This window comes from Sciurus carolinensis, chromosome 3, assembly GCF_902686445.1.
Source record: "Sciurus carolinensis chromosome 3, mSciCar1.2, whole genome shotgun sequence".
In the NCBI taxonomy this organism is placed as follows: Eukaryota; Metazoa; Chordata; class Mammalia; order Rodentia; family Sciuridae; genus Sciurus; species Sciurus carolinensis.
In genome coordinates, this window is record NC_062215.1 from 177,677,021 (window position 1) to 177,697,869 (window position 20,849).

Sequence of the window (20,849 nt, forward strand, 5' to 3'; positions counted from 1 at the left end):
TGAGTTAAATGGGAAAATCTGTCAGTACAGCTAGGAAGTAATTCTTGTAATCTGGGTGGGAAATGAACCTGGGTGTGACTAGGGATGGGGAGAGGTGGACTTGGGGGAATGTCCCAGAGGTCTGCCCTTATGAAAGGAAAATTCCTGAAGAAAAGGAGGCTGCAAAGGTGATCCACACCCACCAGCTCAGGTTTCTGACTTAAGAAGTTAGGTCCATTGCAAGAGGGTACTCGGAGAACAATCTAGAACCCAAGTGGTTGCCAGTGGACTTCCAGGTCCCACTAGAAATCAAAGGGAATGACTCCATTCTAATGTCATCCGACGTGATAAGGGAGGTGTGGTCAGGTGTCTGCCCATCAAACTCAGACCCAGGGCTGCGGATTCCACAGGGATGAGTCAGCACCCAGCCAGTGGAGCAGGGAACTGCAGCTTTGCAGCCTGTCTCTCTCTAAGTAGGTGCCACATTCACTTTGTCTTAAGAATTAATTAAGGGGAAGGTGGTAAAAAGATAAATAAACTCTAAAAAAGAAAAAAGAAGAACGTTTTGTCATTCAGAACCTTAAGGGCCTCTGCAAGGAACAGACTGAATGTGTCTCTTGCCCCAAATTCGTAGTCTGAAGTTCTACCCCCAGGGTGATGGCATAGGGTGGGGCCCTGGGAGGCGATTAGGTCACAGGGAGGCGTCCTTATAATGGGTCAGTGTCCCCAGGAGCCCTCCAGCCCTCTGTCCACCATGGAAGGAGAAGCTGGCGGCCCACATGCCAGGGAGGTCTCTGCCCAAACGCGACCACACTGGGGCCCTGCCCTCAGGCTTCCCAGCCTCCAGACCTTGAGGAATGAGTTTGTGTTGCTATAAGCCACTCAGTCTATGGACTAAGAGAGCCTCTGAGGAGGTCACACAGGACTCATGGGAAGCCCCAGGTGAGCGGAGCAGAACAGGTGTGCGGGGTCACAGGTGAAGGAGGGCTTTGGGGAGAAAATCTGGGAGCTTCTGGTACACCCTGGAAGGAGGGAGAAGGAGAAAGAAGGCAGGACAAGGAAGGGAAGGAGAGCCAGAAGGACGGCCAAGTACTGGCACTGCTCACAATGACTCTCCCCCACACACCTTCCAGAAAGATCTGCAGCACTCACAAGTATTAGAGTACGTGAGCTCTTGAAGGAGGAGGCTGAGAGGACCTGGAGGTTGGGGAGATCCAAGATGCCTGGGTTTGAATGCCAGGTCTGGATGAAGCCCGACTGCTCACCCCAAACTCTGCAAAGTCCCAGGCCAGAAATCTTTAGTGGTCGTTGAGAGGGTCAGATCTGAAGCACTGTGTTCAGCTTTTTGGTGGCATCTGGGCGCTGAGAGGCCAGCGGGGCTGAAGAGTCACTTCAGTGTCCTTTTTCCCGGCCCTGTAATATTCACTCTGGCTTTCTTCCTTGTTTTGTCTTGTTATTTCCTTCCACTCCTCCCCCGTCCTCCAGGCCTCCCATCTCCCCGCCCCCTTCCTCCCTCACCAGGATGTAAACTACTGAAATAGCCTCTGTGTTTTATCAGTTGATTCTTGTGCCGTCATTTTTCACAGAAATATTTGCTCTGAGAACATCTGCTACCGTCAGGAGCATATTTCCCGCCAGTACTCGACTCCGCACTTCCCGTAGCTGTCAGCTAAGCCTCTTCTCACCGACTCGTGACATAGCCCCGCAGCACCCAGCAGCATCCGTCACACGGTGGCTGCGATCGCCACAGTCTGGGTGCGAGGCCTGGGCTGCCTCCCTTGCCAGGAGATGTCCTCGTGTGGCCCTCGGGGTGCTGACACTGCAGGACACGGGCTCCTCGCTGCCTTAGGAATAGAACTGCAGTCTCCGGGTGGCTTCCAGGGCACTGGGGTTGGACGGGCGTTCCTAGACTGAGACCTGGAGGCCTGAGAAGCTGAGCTGCCCCGCACGGTGCAGGCTTGGCCCTGGGCATGGACGCGGAGCTGCGCCGTCCTGGGCGAAGCGCTGGGCACTGCCCTCTGCGGCCTCTGGGCCTCCCCCAGTTTGCACCCTCCCCGGGGCGTGGCCTGCGCCGCCCCCTCCCACCCTCGGGTCCGTGGATTCTCTCTGTTGTCAGGTCCTAATGTCGGAAGGGGATCGTGGAGGTGCCGTGGGGGGCTCTCCTTTTAGACCCTCAGTGTGACAAAACTGAATGTTTCTGTCCCCAAACGTCTGCCCCGGAGTCCTGGGGACCGCGTCATTCTTTTGAAAAGCAGTGCAGCTCCCTTCCTCCAGCTTTCTTGTTCTCCTAAAATCTCTTCCACCTGAGATCCGATAATAAGTTCTTAGAAATCCTCCCGAGAAATTGTGACCCAATTAAAACCAACTCTATGGCCCCGGATACTCCCTGAAACTTCCTGCGAATAACACAGGATGACAGGCCCTGAACACGGCTTCGTCCACAGAGCGCGGGACACGGACCCTGGCAGCTCTCCTCTGACGCCCCGTGGACGGCTGCGGGGCTCCCCGGTGCACCGCCAGCTGGCAGTGCGGGGCACCAGGTGGTTCCAGGAAGAAACACCCATGGCAGGAACACTTGGACCTGCGGAGCTGCCCACAGCCTTCCCCGCACCCCACGCTGCCCCGAAGCTGGGCATCCCAGCTTCACCAAGAACTCAGAACAGGCCCATCTGGGTGGAGCTACCACCGCAGCTGGCCTCGGACAGCGCTGGGGTGGAGCCGGTGGCCAGCACCCCTGGGAGTGAGGACGAGCTCGGCCGGGCAGTCCCCCTCCGGTCACACCTACAGCTGCCCTGCTGCCCTCCTCCTCCCTCCGCGCACCGAGCAGGCCAGACAGAGCGCCAGGGGACGGAGGAGAAGACGTCCCCGTGGCCTGCATCCCAGCACATCCAGGGTATGAACGAAGGCCACCACACTTTCCACAAAGGAAAAAGACCACACGCTAGTCAAAAAACGATCCTTTTAAAGACCATCAGCACAGACAGGATTCGGGTAGGACATCAAGTGACAAGGGCAGAGGGAAATGCAGCGTGTTCTGTCTGCTCCTTTAAAAATGAACACGGGAATTAACTCAGTAGTACTGTGACTTTTATTGAATATTAATATTTGGAATAAAAGAAAACACGTTAATGACAGTAGAGTGACACACATCACTACCTCATGTCCACGTGTGACTGCATGACCTGCAATATGTACGATCAAAAAAATGAGAGCTTACACTCCATTTATGTATGATCTATCAAAACGTATAATGCATTCTACGGCCATGTACAACTAGTGAGAACAAATAAAATAAAAACTAAAAATTTAAAAATTTTAAAAATTTTAAAGAAAAAAACATTTTATGGATTATTAGGCAAAATTCTTAACAAGCTTTATTTAAGGAAAATATTTTTATATCCTTACACACTTCTTATTTCAAATGGTAGAAAGTCATGGTGTCTAAGTATATCTTCAAAAACAAGTTTTCTCTAGTTGATTTTATAGCTCGAACAAAACTGCTGTTTAAAAATTTTTGAGAAAATTGGGAACTTTTGATTATGGAATAGGTATAAGATGAGATTAAAAATTATTATTAATTATTTAGGTGTAACAATGTCACTGTAGTTAGAGTTTTTTGAAAAGCACTTACCTGTCAGATAAATTTACATAAAAAAAGCATGATACTTGAGGTCTGCTTTAAATGTTTTTTTGTTTTGTTTTGTTTTTTTAATGTGAGGCAGAACCAAGTGAGGTGGGATTAGAAAAGTGGTGGTAATTGTTGAAGCTGAAGCTCAGGAATGGCCACTTGGCTTTTATTGGAGCCTATAGCTGGACTATTGTTTAAAAAATCCAAAAGTGAGAATAGTAACGGCTCCAGTCGCCTATAGTTGCAGAAATGAAAATACATCAGTATCATAATGTGCAGCTCAAAGTTTTTGTCGCCACTGGGAAATGAGACTGACTGGATTATTTTTCTTTGTCAACATGGCTGTTGATGCAGCATTCCGATAGTAAGGGACAAGTGTTCCCTGTGTGTGCCGGGAAATGCTAAGATTTGCTCTGTTTCCTTCTTACGAGTCAAGTTGGTTTCCACCAATTGCTCCTTAAATGCCTGCTGTGGATTAGGACTTTTCGGTCCCCCAGAGGTCCCTGTGCTGGAGCGTGGTCCTCACTGTGGTGGTGGGACATGGTGGGCTTTGAGAGGTGGAGCCTGATGGGAAGTCCTTGGGCCCTGGGGGCCCTGCCTCCATAAGGGATGGTGGACCCCAGCCTCTCTCTGGTTCCTGTCTCGAGATGTGAACTTTTCCTCACACACGTGTCCCCACTGTGACGAGACACACCAGTGCCCTGACCTGCACCTCCAAAACCGTGGCTGGATCTTAATGCACCCCAAGGCCCATGTGTCAAAGATGGTCCCCAGCATGACACTATTGGGAGGCGCCCAACCTTGAGAGGTAGAACCCAGTGAGAAGTCCTTGGGTCGTTGGGGGCATGCCCTCAAAGGTATAGCAGAGCTCCAGTCTTTTCTTCTCTCTCTTTTGTTTTCTGGCCATGATGTGAGGCATTTTGCTCTGCCACCTCTTCTGCCATGATGTGTTTCCTCACCACAGGCCCTGAAGCAACAAGGCTGACTGATCATGGACTAGAACCTGAAGAACCATGATACAAAATAACTCTTTTCTCTTTATAAGTTGATTATCTCAAGCATTTTGTTATAGTGGCAGAAAGTTGCCTAATCCACTAAATAAATCTCTTCTTTAAAAAGTTGGCCTGCTTCAGTATTTTTGTCATGGTAATATAAAACAGACTGATAACACTGATTGATTGATTGATACATTTAAAATAGAGAATCCGAATCCTTCTTAATGCTAAAAGGATTGTCAATAGCATAAGAAATAAAGAAACATAGGAGAATTAAGGATCTAAAAATCTGAGAATTATCCAAAAAATCCAGATAATGTTAAGAAAGTACAGAGTACTGCTTTCCCCTACGTGTGTTGCACATGCGCTAGGGCTTTTTCTTCACCCCCCCTTTTTCCACTTCCACTAGCTTCCACCATCCGGGGAACCGCCGCTACTGCCGCCGAGGAGTCAGGAAGTTAAGGATGGTGCTGCGGAGAGTCAATTGCTGTGGGAGCAACCGGAGCTGTGCAAGAGTTGATTGGTTGCAATATGCTCAAAACAAATGACCTGCTAGATCTATTGTGGAAACTTGACGTTTTCTGAACCTTCAGTGGAGAAGGAGATTTGTCTCCCAATGTCTGCCAGTATTAAGGCTGGAAGATGTTGATAATTCTGAAAAGAGTATAAATGAAGAAAATGGAGAAGAATCAGAAGACCAATCTCAGAATAAGCACAGTCGTCACAAAAAAAAGAAACATAAACACAGATGTAAACATAAGAAATATAAACATGCGTCAGAAGAAGACAAGGATAAAAAAATAAACATAAGCATAAACATAAGAAACACAAAAGAAAAGAAGTTATTGATGCTTCTGACAAAAAAGGTATGTCCCCAGCAAAAAGAACTAAACTGATGATTTAGCTTTGTTTGAACACTTGGAAAAACAGAGAGCCTTGATTAAAGCTGAACTTGACAATGAGTTAATAGAAGGAAAGGTCCATTCTGGAATGGGGTTTATTTTACAAGGTTATGAGTCTGGCTCTGAAGAAGAAGGAGAGATTCATGAAAAGGCAAGAAATGGAAATAGATCTAATGCTAGATCTTCAAGTACAAAGGGTAAACTTGAACTTGTGGACAATAAAAATAGTACAAAAAAAAAAAAAAAAAAAAAAAAAGAAGTAAAAGCAGATCCAAAGAACGGACTAGACATAGGTCAGATAAAAAGAAAAGTAAGGGAGGTATTGAAATAGTTAAAGAGAAAATAACTAGGAGCAAGTCAAAGGAAAGGAAGAAGTCCAAAAGTCCATCCAAGAGAAGTAAATCCCAAATCAAGCAAGAAAATCAAAGTCCCCTACCCTTAGAAGGCGATCTCAAGAGAAAATTGGGAAAGCCAGATCTCCTAATGATGAGAAGGTTAAAATTGAAGATAAAAGTAAGACAAAAGATAGGGAAAAATCCCCAATTATAAATGAAAGTAGAAGTCGTGATCAGTAAAAAAATCCAGATCCCTAGTTGACTTAAGAGGTAAATCCAAAGACAGAAGGTCACGGTCCAAAGATAGAAAATCAAAACGATCTGAAACTGATAAAGAAAAGAAGCCAATTAAATCTCCCTCTAAAGATGCTTCTTCTGGGAAAGAAAATAGTTCGCCCAGTAGAAGACCAGGTCGTAGTCCTAAACGAAGAAGTTTGTCTCCAAAACAGCGTGAAAAATCAAGAAGTAGATCGCCACTTCTAAATGATAGAAGATTTAAGCAGAGCAAATCACCTTCTGGAACTCTGTCTCCTGGTAGAAGAGCCAAGAGTTGATCCTTAGAAAGAAAATGAAGAGAACCAGAAAGAAGACGACTTTCTTCTCCAAGAACATGACCTCGAGATGATATCCTCAGTAGACGTGAAAGATCAAAAGATGCCAGTCCTATTAATAGGTGGTCTCCAACCCGAAGAAGAACAAGTAGATCTCCCATTAGACGAAGGTCCCGCTCCCCACTTAGACGTAGTAGATCTACAAGAAGAAGAAGCAGGTCTCCTCGGAGAAGAGACAGAGGTCGTAGGAGCAGATCACGCTTGAGAAGGAGGTCTCGATCACAGGGTGGTCATAGACGAAGAAGCAGAAGCAAAGGAAAGGAAGATAAATTTAAAGGAAGTCTTTCTGAAGGAATGAAGGTTGAGCGGGAGTCTTCATCTGATGATAATCTCGAAGATTTTGATGTAGAGGAAGAAGATGAAGAAGCCCTGATAGAACAGAGAAGAATACAAAGGCAGGCAATTGTCCAGAAATAGAAATACCTTGCTGAAGATAGCAATATGTCTGTACCATCTGAACCAAGCTGCCCCCAGAGCAGCACCAGAACACGATCACCTTCTCCAGATGACGCCCTAGAGTGGGCAGCTGCTGATGTTAAAGAGTATGAGCGAGAAAATGTTGATCCGTTTGAGGCCTCAGTAAAAGACAAGCATAATTTAATGACTGTTGAACAGAATAATGGTTGATCTCGGAAGAAGCTGTTAGCACCTGATATGTTTACAGAATCTGATGATGTGTTTGCTGCGTATTTTGATAGTGCTCGTCCTAGGGCTGCTGGCTTTGGAAAAGATTTCAAAGAGAATCCCAACCTTGGAGATAACTGGACGGACGCAGAAGGCTATTATCGTGTGGACGTAGGTGAAGTCCTAGATAAGCCTTACAATGTGTCTGGCTACACTGGACACAGTGTATCCGGTAATGTTGTAAGAGCCAGAGGTAATGCAAGAGCCAACCAAGAAGTGGCTCTTAAGATCATCAGAAACAATGAGCTCACACAAAAGACTGATTTAAAGAACTAGAGTTCTTGAAAAAACTTAACGATGCTGATCCTGATGACAAATTCCACTGTCTGCGACTCTTCAGGCACTTTTATCACAAGCAGCATCTCTGTCTTGTATTTGAGCCTCTCAGTATGAATTTATGAGAGGTATTAAAAAAATATGGTAAGGATGTTGGTCTTCATATTAAAGCTGTAAGGTCCTATAGTCAGCAGCTGTTCCTGGCATTGAAACTCTTTAAAGGTGCAATATCCTACATGCAGATATCAAGCCAGACAATATCCTGGTTAATGAATCAAAAACGATTTTAAAGTTTTGCGATTTTGGGTCTGCTTCACATGTTGCAGATAAGGACATAACACCTTATCTTGTCAGTAGATTTTATCACGCTCTTGAGATCATTATAGGTAAAAGCTATGACTATGGTATAGATATGTGGTCTGTAGGTTGTACCTTATATGAACTCTACACTGGAAAAATTTTATTTCCTGGCAAAACCAATAACCATATGTTGAAACTCGCCATGGATCTCAAAGGAAAGATGCCAAATAAGATGATTCGGAAAGGCGTATTCAAAGACCAACATTTTGATCAAAATCTCAACTTCATGTACGTAGAAGTTGATAAAGTAATAGAGAGGGAGAAAGTTACTGTCATGAGCACCATTAATCCAACTAAGGACCTGTTGGCTGACTTGATTGGGTGTCAGTGACTTCCTGAAGATCAATGTTAAAAAGTACACCAGCTAAAGGACTCGTTGGACCAGATCCTAATGTTGGACCCAGCTAAACGAATTAGCACCAACCAGGTCCTACAGCATGCTTTCATCCATGAAAAAATGTAAACGGGATGAAGAAACTCCAAGGGTGTGTGTGTAGGCCACAGCAGCTTGCCCTTGGTGTAATCAGTGCCGAAAGGGGTCTGTTCCTTCTTGAGCCTGCCTGCAGGGACGGTCTCCTCTTTAAAAGCAGGTTGTGTACAACATTCAGTACACTGAAGAAAAAAAGGAAAACGGGGCACAGGCCATTCAACGCCTTCTGTAAGAAGTCTGATTTGCTGAGACACCAGCTTCACCTTCTTAACAAGGCAGCTAATTACAACAAGCATGCACATTTTGGTGCATTCAAGAATAAAAAATCAGAATAGCAGTATTCTTCTGGTGGGTTTTGCTCCAGTTAAAGACATGAAATGAACTTCACAGCCAGGAAGGTGATAGATGATATAATAAGCCAACTCTGAACCTACACCCCAACTCTTCATGGTTTAGACTTACTAAAATAAATGCAAGGCGATTTTCATCTTCAGGTGCAGCTCAGTGGAAGATGATGACACGAGAACATGTGCTAAGGGTAAGGGACAGTTCTGAAGAACCTTTCCATTTAGCAGTCAAGATATGGAAGCTGACCTCTGAAAATGCTCAATGTGTATCCTAATTGTTCACAGTACTGTTTGATTTGTAACTTGTATTTTAGCAGCACATGTCCCCAGTTAATAAAAGTTGCCTCTTGGCAGCAAAAAAAAAAAAAAAAAAAAGAAAGAACTTGGAGACAAGATGTGTATTTGTTTGAGTTTCTTGGTTACCATGGCCATTAGATTACACTCAGTATCTGAAAAGGGAAACCAGAAACATTTACTGTTGCAGTGCAGTTACGCTTATGATGAAATATACCTCTAAGGACTTTTCTTGGATATTAAGTAACATTATCAGACACCTCTTCAGCTGCTGTCTTATTGAAAGCACAGAGATGAGATTTACATCAAAGTTTTCTGGATGGATTCCTAAGAAGTTTTCAAATGCACTCTTAACTTTGAATCAGGAGGCCTGGTTTCGTGGATGGTTAGGACAATGTGCTTCAGGGAAGGACCAGCAAGCCCCGCCTCCTTAGGTAGCCACCATGCCACCGTGGGGATTGGGTGGGACTCAGGCGGGAGAGGCAGGGCTACCTTCTCTCCCAAACTGCTGTACGTCCACTCTAGACACTGGCCACATTGTTTTCTAGAAGAACACCAGTTCTGGTAGACATTTCCTGGTGGTGCCCCCAAAAAGGCTTCAGATTCAAGTGCTGAGGAGTACCGGTCTGCACAGTTAGGCCAGTTTTTCTGCTACAGGCGTCTCCTGCTTTTTAATACACTAGGGTGTACTTGAAAGTCCCAAAGCATGAAGTGCACGACTTCCTAACTAGGTTGACCTTGACCTTGAGGACCCCCTTCTCCCCCTGCTTTTTAAATGCGGTGTGCTTTCTTAGGTCTTTCTCCTTAGCCCATTGTTTGGGAAACCCTGGACTGAAACGTGAGCCAGTAAGTCTATGTGAGGTTGAAAGCACCCTGGTTCTCATTCTGTCATTCAAGTAGAACTCACAGACCCCCAGGTTGACATGGTGGCTCACAGCAGGTGCCGGATTGCCTGATTCATCCTCCCCATTCTTCCATTTAAACTCCCATGAAGACACGTGCAAAACTGCAAATGCATCAGAAGCTAAGAATATCAATTAAGGGTTGGCCACAGTCTTGGAGGAATTTCTGCCAAACGCAGAGCAGATGAGGACAGATTGAGAACCTCATTAGCTGGTGCACAATGTGGTTTCTGAAACAGTGCTGAGGTCAGACAGAAGGGAGCCAGGTCCACTGCAGAGGAGCCTGGCAAGCAGTAGGAGAAGCTCGGGGGGGAACCTGAGCAAGGCAGGAACTGCATCCAGAGAGAGGGCCACTTCCTTCTCCCCAACCACCAGCAGTCCTGTCAATCTGTATTTTCAAAGACCAGTGCAGCCATGGGACCCTCCTGGTCGTTAGACACAAGGGGTAACAGGAACCCCACACCAGCTGAATCCTATTAACACCAGCAGTGTGGCCCCTGGCCTTCCCTCCAGCTATGGAGCTGAGGAGAGAATCGTGTCAGCAAAAGGGTGGACAGTGAGGAGATGCCAGGGCCTTTCCACAGCCCAGCCCCGTGTTACCACAGCGTGGCCCTGAACACGGCCGAGGGATGCCACGTTAGCAGACTGGAAGCCGGCAGAGAAATGCCAGGTTAGAGGCAGATGGTGAGGTATCTCGCATCTGAGAGACAAGGTCACTGTCGTTGAAATAGGATATAGATGGCTCCCAAATCGTCGGAAGGGAAGAAAACACAGAAATAGAGTCAAGGAGAAGAGGTCAAGCCTGAATTAGAAAGAGCCACAGCATAGAAACAGGATGACGAGAGCCAGAGGAAACGTATTTGTGAGACAAAAAGCAAAAGAGTTTTCTGCTTGTCAGAAACAAGAAGACCAGATCAAAAAGAAAATGGGTGTGTCGTTGAAGGTTCGCCAAAACGAAAGGACAAAACAGATTTGTTTTGTAAATGTGAGCAAAGATAAGTTAAGCACGTGCTAATGAAATAAAGCAGGATTTTTAAAAGGAATAATCAGATAAAGTAATATACATGGAAAATTAGCAGGAAAAATTATTTCCCATTGGGAAAGATGTGATCGTGATGAAATTACAATCACAAAATATTTTTGTGCAAACAAAATTGTTGATATATTTAAAGTAAACACTGTTAAACATCTAAGAAGAAAATTTACAAAAAAACACAATAGATTTTAATAGACCAACACAAGGTCTCCTTTGCAGGTTGACAGGGTAGAACATTTTAAGAAGCGCAGAAACTTGGATAATAAAAAATATGGCTAATGAGGGGTGGGAGGGAACAAATTTAGGGTTTCAAAACAACAAAAAAAAGTGCATCCTCTTTCTAAGCATCTATGGAATGTTTACAAAAATGAATATCAAATAGTACACAAGCACACCTTGAATTCCAAAAAGAGGACTATACTCTATAGAGGTGTTATGAAGTTTACAATTAAACAAGAAATGGGTGACTAAAATCCAAGCAAAACAAAACAGACTAAAAATAATTTAACTAAACTTGAAACACTTCCTTAAACAATTTTGATTAGGAAAAAAAGTTCAATTCCTCACAAATGCTGACAGCTCTCAGTTTCTGCCAGGCGTTTTGATGTACCAACACGTGTGTTGCCAACCCCACGGCAGGTACTACAGTCATGGAAGTCACATTTCCGGGACTTGGAAATAGCAATGGAAAATGCTGAAATGAAGCTTAAGTGTAAAAACACAACCAAACACTAGAAATGAACCAAGTACTAACACTGACTGAGTTGAAATTGTAAGTGGGATTAAATTTCCTTTTTTTCTTTTCAATACAGGGATTGAACCCAGGAATGCTCTACCATTGAGCGACACCCATCCTTTTCTTTTTTTCCCCTGTCTCAAGTTGCTGAGGCTGGCCTCAAACTTTTGATCCGCCTGCTTCAGCCTCCTGAGTCACTGGAATTACAAGCATGCATCTCCATGCCTGACTTGCTTCTTTATATTTGGTGTGATTTTCAAATTTGGGGCAATGGATATGTAGTTCAGTAGACAAACAATACTTTTTGAGAGAAAAAATGATTTAAAATAAAAATTAAATCTGGGACATACTGCCTCCCATTAGGATTGCAGGCTCCTCCGGTGAGTCTTGGCAGCAGCTGCCCATCACTCCAGTCTTTGGGCCCAGAACCTGCGCGGGTGCGTACTGCTCACCCCTCCTGCTCATTGGTTGCTGGTGACTTCATCACCAGGGTCACCATGGAGATTCCTGCTTGGCACCCATGGGCACTCTCTAGAAACCCCCTCCTGTAGGAAGGCAGTTCATGGAGGGGACACTCCTGGCCATTCCAGGCTTCGGGTGGGAGCTGAAGGACTGACCTGATGGGTAAGGTCAGAGGGGAATGGACAGGATAGCCTTAGGCCGCCTTTCCCCTCGTCCCTCTGAAGGATGCAGCTGGACTCTCAGGATCCCTGCTCCTGCATAGGTGCATGCCACCAGAGACTGCCACACAGGCCTGCTCCTGAGGTGCAGGGTCAGGAACCCTGGGGCTCTGCACACCTAAGACCTGTGGGGAGCAGTGACTTGGATCACAGTCTTTGCCTCAGAGCTGTGACTGAGCCTTGCCCTGGGAACTTTCTGTGCAAAGGTACAGGACAAGATTGCCCAGGAGCTTTGGGATGCCCTGCCTGAGGAAGTTCTGCTGAAAGGTACAGAATAATAACCGTCTTGACCTTGAGCCCAGACACCAGCCACGGGGGACAGAGGATTCTGAGTGTAACAAGATACCCACAATATTTTCCAAGTGCTGTGAACTTTAAACCTGCCTGCTTTGCAGAAACTTTCCCACAAATAACCTCTTGATCATAAAACCTATGTAATAAACATGCTGTGCTAGCTCTGGGTCACCGTTCCTCTGTCAGAGGTTGGTGTCCCACCTGCCCCAGCTTTCTCTTTGTATTTGTGTCTTGATCCCCCTCTCTCCTCGCTGGTCTTTAGGGTTCGGCTGTGCAGGTCGCAGCACAGACGGGCTTCCTACCCCAGTGCCATCGGCACAGGGCTTGCACTTGATCTCTGCCAGCTCCTCATGGTCTCGTTCAGTGGTTCTGAGCTCAGTGTGATTCCCAGGCTCCCCACCCTGCCAACACGACAAGGCACCCCCATTCTGCGGCTGCTCGCTTCCTGGTCGCTGTCCCCAACCCCGGCAGAGTTGGGGGAGCGCCTTGTGGCCTGGAGCTGGGAGGAGCCGTGTGCCCACGGCCCTGGCTCGCCAGGTGAAGCAGTGTGACTCCTTGTGCTCGTGTCTCCCACCGGGATCAGGTGGTGCCACGGGCCGGTGCAGCTGCACGCTCGGGAGGCCCTGCCTGGCGCAGCGCTCGCCTTCACTGTCTTGAAACTCTTAATGATCTTTTGAAGAAGACCCCCATGCCCCTTTTCTGCTAGGCCCTGCAGATTGTGTGACTGTCCCTGAGAGGAGAAGCAGGGACAGATCTCAGGGCCCTGCAGCGACGCCTCTCCTGTTCCACCCTCCGCTCTGTGGCTGGATGTGGGCTGAGCCTGCACGTGTCTGGGCTGTGACGTCGAAGCTGAAACCAGAGGCCTCAGGCTTCCGCTTCAGCCCGAACGCCCCAGTGAATCGTGTCCCCAGACTTTCTGACGGCTGTGTAATTTTGCCCAGGTTAGAAAGCTGCTCTTTCCCCATGCAAGGTTCCAATCCCGAAGCGTGTGATTGCTCTCCCCACTGAATTACAAACAGGTAGGGTCGCATCACCGAGAGGTCAAGCTGGCTTCAGGGAGAGGGACGGCCCAGGAACGCTCAGGGAAAATGCATCAGGCAGTCAGCACCAATAACGGACAGCGATGCCGAAATCCAGAGATGTCTGCAAGCCCCGGACAAGGCGGCGGCCCTCGGCAGCACCCTCCACGCCTCTCAGGAGCTACGCTCAGGTCCCCTAAGGCGCATCTGATGGAAGATCAGCGCCCAGTCGTCCAGGCAGCAGTGCTTCTAGCTGCAGCACTTAATCTGCAGTCCAGAGCAGGACAAGGGCGTCCTGAGCAGCGCAGGGGGTGGGTGAAGGCCGTTTTGTCTTGACCGGCGTTTCCTGTACTAGGCCTGCAAGCTCGTTCTTACTGTGTCATTGAGTAGAGAGTGAGTCATGGGTCTTGCCACCCGGGTCCCCCTCCCTCCAGCCAAGACCCCTAAACTCCCAGAGTGACTCCGAGGAGAAAGTCAGCTGGTTGTCATGGGCCCGGGGGAGCACGCTGACCTGTGTCGCCCGAGTGCCCCTGTGGATTCTAACCCAAGAAGTGAGATGGTCATCCACGGTTTAGAAACCACAACTTCATAACACCTGCCTCTGAATCGGAGTTCCGCTGTTTAACCAACTGGGAGATAAACCTATGAAAACAGATAAAAATACAGGCTCAATAATTTCAGGATAAACTTCCAGAAAAAAATAAAAAGTTCACGTGATCATGTTGTAGATCACTCCTGGAAGGGCAAAGGTTTCCGACCTGGTCACACTGGTCAAGCTGCTCTCCAGACAGGGAAGCCAGAGGGCTACAGGCACAGCGGGTGGGAGGGAATCCCGGCTCTTCCTGCACCTTAGCCATCAAGTGGACGGCCGCCCCCCAATCTCTGGACAGGTTACGGTTCTCCTCCTGGGGCAGAGGTTTAGCCAGATCCAGTGTTAGGGCCGAAAGGAAAATGAAAGATGTCACCTGCTGACTCCTTTCCAACTCGGTTTCAGAATTACAGTTTTATTTTTCAGTTACATTCAATTAACACTAAGTCCTCCCGCGGTCAGCTACCTAAGGCCGGCAGGGCCTTCACTCTCACGGAGTGCTCTGTTTTCGGATGGCAGGGGTTTCCAAAGCAGCCTACTGACATGGGATGTTCAGGCCTGCCTCCCGAGGTTCCAGGATGCCCAGGCACCCGGGCATGCGTGTCACAGTGACAACAGGGTTTTCATTTGGCCATCTCCTCCTGCCTTGGCTTGAGTGAAGCGAGTCCCTGCTGCTGATGGTGCCTCACTAGAGGCCAAGGTTGCTTCTCATCCTGCAGCCTACCTGGGCCTCTCAGCAGCCCCTGCTTTTACGCTGATACTCACTGGACGGTGACAGCAGCCTGCTGACTCCATGGCACTTGGGTACAGGAAGGGCAGGAAGGAACAGTGCTTCCAGGAAGGTCTGCTCTGGGCGGTGTGTGCTTTTCTTTATAGCTTTACTAACTGGATGGTGTTGGAGAGTTGGCTGCTATAAAAAATACCTGAAGTGATCAACTTAAAGAGAAAAGGGTTACTTTGGTGCATGATTTTAGAGTGTCCGTCAATGACACATCAGGCATGTTGCTTTGGAGACTGTGGTAAGGCATCAAACCTGGCAGGGGCAGATGGGAGAGCAAAGCCACTCCGACTCCAGGCTGGGAAGCCAAGGAGCAAGAACAGCAGGCACCAACCGCATGGCAGAACTTCCTCGCAATAGGCCACACTGACGAGGGTGCTACCACCTCCCTGTCACTCAGCCTTCACATGACGAGGCTTGGGGACAGTGATCTAAAGCACAGCACTGCTACTCAACAGGTCCTTAGGGTAGAGAAACAGAAAGGAGCCCAACCCGCTGCGTTCTGTGAGGAGTTGACGGCAGCGTCCACATTAAATGAAGGCAGCCTGGGAGAGGAGGAGAATGTTTCTGGCCAATGATCTGGACTTGGGCGTGCACAAGAGATGATGTAGTAATATGTAAAGGAGGACATATCAGAGTCCAGGACCCAGGAAGCTCCTCGGTTCTGGAGTCCCTGTTCCGTATGACTGTGAAGGGGGCGAGGGCCAGAGGCCACGGCTGGAGACACCACGGTGGAGGACTCAAAATCTAGGAGTGGAGAATAAAAGTGGGCGTGGGGGAGAGTCTACAGGGGTGGGTGGGTTGGCTCCTGGGGAACCCCAGAGACTGACAGCTCCCACCCTGGGATCCCGGGAGTCCATGGGCAAGGCGCCAGGAGACTGACTGGTCAGGTCTCGCTCCCTCCTTCTGGCCGTGTCCCCACACAGCCCACAGGGCAGAGGATGGAGCTCCCTCCTTCCAGCCCTTTCCATTCTCCCTTCCCATCCATCTTCCCTGGGTGTAGCATGGCACCAGGAGGTCATGCACGTCAGACATGCACTCAAGCCCCTGGACCGAGCGCTTTCTAGGTTCTTCGGACCAAGGGTCACACACAGTTGTCTGGGCAGGTCTTTCGAACTTGCGATCCCCCTGCTTCAGGAAAGAGAGGCAGGTAGCACCAGGTCCAGCATGATAAGTGTTTGTGTGGGGGTTTTGCCAGGTGGGGGGTGTTGTTTTCAAGCATATCAAGAACTCCCTTCTGTTCCTCTACTTGTACATGTTTGTTTTTAATCCATAAGCATCAAATCAATAAAATACTTTCATGCATAAAATGCTTACATCAGTAAATATCCTTTCATGGAAATGTGAGTTTCAAAGAGTAACGAAGAAGACATACTCCACACTAACTAGGAGCTCGTTAGGCGTGGTTTTGTTTCAGTAGATGAGAATGTGGAGCATATAGCTGTAATATTGAGCATCCACTGGATAATTTAAAAAGACACCATTACTATCTTGTTTTTAGTGTTGGTGATGCAAAGCCACTGGAAGCCTGGTAGGGGGCCAGATTCCAAGACAGCAATAGTTGGGCCACATCATTTACTGTGGGCTTCTTGGCGTCTGGCCTCTGACCAACCTCCTGTTCTAGTGACCCTAGAATAGGGGCACTCAACAGGAAGTGACCTTTTGTAAACTGACATATAAACTTTCTGCACATTTTTAGTTTAGTGCAATTCTTTCCCTGTAAGTTAAAACTGGTCATTAAATATAACCCTTGGTCTTGATACTATCAAAACCTTTGACCCCTGACTTCTTGTCCCTTTCTTCCTTATTTGCAAACGATCGGGCATGAATTCACCACCAGGCACAAGAGCTGGACCACTGATTGTAAATTTCATCAAGGAGTCAGCACCACCCATAACCCGCCCCCCACCCCAGTTGCACCTGGAACTTTTTGGCCTTGTCTTTCCTGTGGGATCCTAGACATTATAGGAATCTGCTCGAGGGACCTCCAGTCTACCTTCTTCCTACAGAGCCTGCTCCTGTGGACCCTCCCGAATGGCTCATAGGTCTCATGACCACCCCACGACCATTTTGAGGACCAGACAGCCATTGCTGACCAAAGCCCTACTCTAATTTCCTCTCCTGGGAATTTAGAATGTGTACCTTGGGGCTCGTAGTGATTTCTGCAGGGCACTTGAACTTCAAGGTCCTGAGAAGATGTGCAAAAGTGGCAGAGTAAGATGTTCTTTGGAAAAAGAGAAACAAAGAACATGGACACACAGAGGAAAATCAGGAAGAAGGAGCAGATGGTTCCCCAGGCAGATGGAGAAAGAGTGGTCTCTTGCTCCCTGGATACCTCCTAAATCTTGGCTCTGAGGCCCCTCAGGGCTCTGGGCTGGCTGTCTTTTGTTGAGTTCAGGAGAATCTTCTGCTCTTCGCCTCAGCTCCCGGAGATCACTGCTCCACCTGACCACCAGGTGATCCGAGACACAGCTGTGCTTGCGTGGTACGAGCCCCACCCACATCTGTACTCAAGGACTGATTTGCCAATGAATCCATGACCTTCCTGAAATCGTAGGTTGTTTTAAATTTCATGTGTTCGGGATAAAATGACAATGGGAGAGACAGGGCAGCGTGGAAGAACTAGACATCGGCCTGTCCCTGGCCATTTACGAGCCCTTTTGTTTTAAGGATTTATTTATTCTCTCTTTGATTATGGGAATATAAGTTGAAGAAAGAAAGTAGTGACTCTGGATTCTAATTATGAAAAGAAGAAAAACTATTACATTCAATCAGAAGACCACTGTGTTAATCAGCTGTGTCACTGTAACCAAAATACCTGACAAGAGCAAGTTAGAGGAGGAAAAGTTACTTTGGGCTCATGGTTTCAGAAGTTCAGTTCACAGCTGGCCAACTACATGCTCTGGGTGAGACAGAACATCATGGTGGAAGGAAGTGGTGGAGGAAGCTGTCAGTCATGCGTCTGGAAAGCAGAGAGAGAGAAGTGGTTAGGGATGGATATAGTCCTGGTCATGACCCACCCCCCTACAGCTACCACCCAGTAGTCCATTCGAACTATTAATCATCAAATAGATTCGTCCATGGGGAGGTTACAGCTCTCATAGTTCAATCTGTTCACCTCTAAACATTGCTACGTTGCTGACACATGAGCTCTTTGGAGGACGTTTTTAGATCCCACACTTAACAGGTTCTCTCATAATCCATTCTGTGTTCCTATAACAAAACATCACAGACTGGGTAACTTATAACAAAAAAGAAAGAAATTTATTTCTTATAGTTCTGGAGGCTTGGAATTCCAAGACCAAGGAGCTATCTAGTGAGAACCTTCCCGTGTCTAAAAATATGGTAGCAAGTGAAGGGGAGAGCCGACCAGCAAGGGAGGTGGGGGCAAGAGCAGGTGGCTGCAACAACCACCCACCCTTGTGACAGTGACATGGTCCACTCCTGAGGGCCCTACTTCACTGCCACATGGATTAGGACTCAGGACGTGAATTCCGAGGACACATCCGAGCCATAGTGTCCACCCCTGCTCCCCAAATTCATGCTCTCTTCACCTGCCAAATGCACCCACTCCTCCCACTAGCTCCTCCACTACCTCACCTTGGCTTCAACCCAAAAGTCCAAAACCAGCGTGTTGTGTGAGCGTCACAGTATGACCCCCGAGGTGACCTCCCTGCTGTGAGGAGCCTGGGAAAGCCAACTGTCAGCCACCTCCCAGGCACCATGGTGGGACCAGCGTGGGACAGACATTCCCAGCCCCGCAGGGTAAGAGCCCCCAGGCCAGTCCAAACCCAGTAGGGGAACAGCAGCAGGCCCACACCCGGGCCCCCGGGAGTCCGCCTGCCCTGCCCTGCGGCTTTGCTGGGCACGGTCCACCCAGCAGCTGTCACGGGTGGCCTCTTGTGCCCACAGCACTCCCAGTTCGAAGCTCTCAGGGGTGTGCTATGGCTCTGGGGTCTGCATCCCACCCATAGCCCCTCCTGTACCCCCACGCTTCTGCCCAGTATTGCCCTGCTAGGGGCTCTGCCCCTGAGGTCCCCAGGTCACCTGGGATGTCCTATGAAATCTAGGCCATTCCCTCGTCCCTCCATCCTGCTCACCTGCAGTCTGAGCAAACAGTCTGGGTGCCAGTAAGAACTGCCACCAGCACCTCTGGAGAGCTGGACTGTGCCCTTCTGGGTGCCCCGGAGCACTGCCGTGAAATTCAGGGAGCAGGAAACCGAGGCAGCCTGGGGCCGCGGCCTGTGGAGGGCACCCGGTGTCCCCCAAAACCATTCTGCCCTCCCAGAACCCAGAGCCTGGGGTGGCAGGATGTGGCTGGCTCACCTCTAAAGTGCCTCTGGGGTCTCCGCCATTGTCTGAGGACAGCCTCCTTATGGGGGAGCTCGGCTGCACCTCTGCACACTTTTGTTCTTGACATGGGCGGGCTGCACTGTTCCTAATTTGTCTACTCTGCCTGCTTTTAGCTCTGACTTTTGCTTTTGAGTAATTGTCTTCTCTAGCAGCTTACCATAAGCCATTGAACGGAGACAGGACCGGTAGACATTTGCAGAGGTCGGAGCTAGCTGCTCGCTCCTGAATTCTGCCTCAGTAGAACTCTCCCCAGAACCCAGGGCCCCCGGTCTTTTGCTACTTTGTAACCAGCCTGGTTTTTGCTCTATATCTAATACCCCGTTGCTCCTTCCCAGGGCCTGGCCATCATGGCCTCGACGGCCCATATTTCTATCAACATTCTGGATATAGCCTCTGAAGGTCTCTTCTAGATCATTCTAGTCTCCCCCGTGTGCCCCCCACCCGACTGCTCTGAACGCTCCATCACAGCAGCAGAGCTTTTCCTGGCCGACCCTGCCCTCCCCCAGCCTGGGCCAGGGCCCGGCTCTGCGGCTGCTTCCACGCGCTCAGGTGCTGGCTGTGGTAATGGCCCCGCAGCTCAGCACCGGTTTTCAGTTGCAGTGCCTGCTGGGGACACCGCGTGGAGAGCAGGCTGTGCCCGCTCCGAGTGAGTCCTCGCCGCAGACCAGCAGTGCCCAGGCTGTGCCCGCCTCCGTCCCTCCGTCTATAAAGCAGCCCTTTCCCGTCCGCTGCCCCATCTTGAGGTGAAGTGCTGAGGTGGGCTGACTGTACACCTTGTTTGCAGGAGGAAACAAGCACCAGCGGCTGGCCCAGCCGTAAGGCGCTAACTGGTCAATGGAGGCGTGGTGCTAGTAAGGACGCTCGCTGTGGGCTTGCTGCACTAGCCAGACGCACACGGAGGCCGAGACTCACGGAGGCCCGGCAGACTGGTTTAGGAAAACCAGGCCCGCGAGCTTACCACACACACCAGGCCGAGGGCACAGCCCCCTCACTCGAGGGGCACCCCACGACTGGACGAGGCAGCACCCTGACCTGGGCACTGGTCACTCATGGTGGGCACTGGTCACTCCTTGCCCAGGAGACTTGCTACAGCGATGGGCCTCCGAGCCTCCATCCTTGGCTTCAGTAGAGTGGGGTGTCCCCTGCCTGTGCCCACCACCCAAGGGTGACCCCGTGACGCTGGCTTCGGTCAGGACCTTGGCCTGGAATTAGTCCCTACCCTTCGACAGCTGAACTGTTTGCTGGGTCCTGATCTCCTCTGCCCACTGCGGTGACTCCGCATGCACACCTGCTCTCGCCTCTACTCTCAGCTCAGCCCCTGAGCCCTGTGGCCGCCATAACCCTTCCTTGGCCCTTCTGTAACCTGCATGCATCATTGTGTAAAGCGAGGTGTGACTTGAGTGTCACAGATACTCGACATTAAGATGGGAATGCAGGAAGCTGTGATCGCTCAGCTCGTGACCAGCAGGACCCCAGTGTTCAGTGACCAGCAGCGGCTGAAAGGGGCGTGGCCTGTGAACCTACTGTTATTGGATGAATCCTGACTCGCGTACAGACACGATGTGTCAGGGCTCTGTTAGGGACACGGCTCACACTGTGCCTTCCCTTCCTCTGCTTGCAC

At 49.0% G+C, this 20,849-nt stretch overlaps 1 pseudogene; it reads left to right on the top strand.

The window, feature by feature from the left end:
* The first annotated feature begins 2,391 nt into the window (after positions 1 to 2,391).
* Positions 2,392 to 8,233, top strand: LOC124979553 (serine/threonine-protein kinase PRP4 homolog; annotated as a pseudogene).
* The last annotated feature ends 12,616 nt before the right edge of the window (positions 8,234 to 20,849 follow it).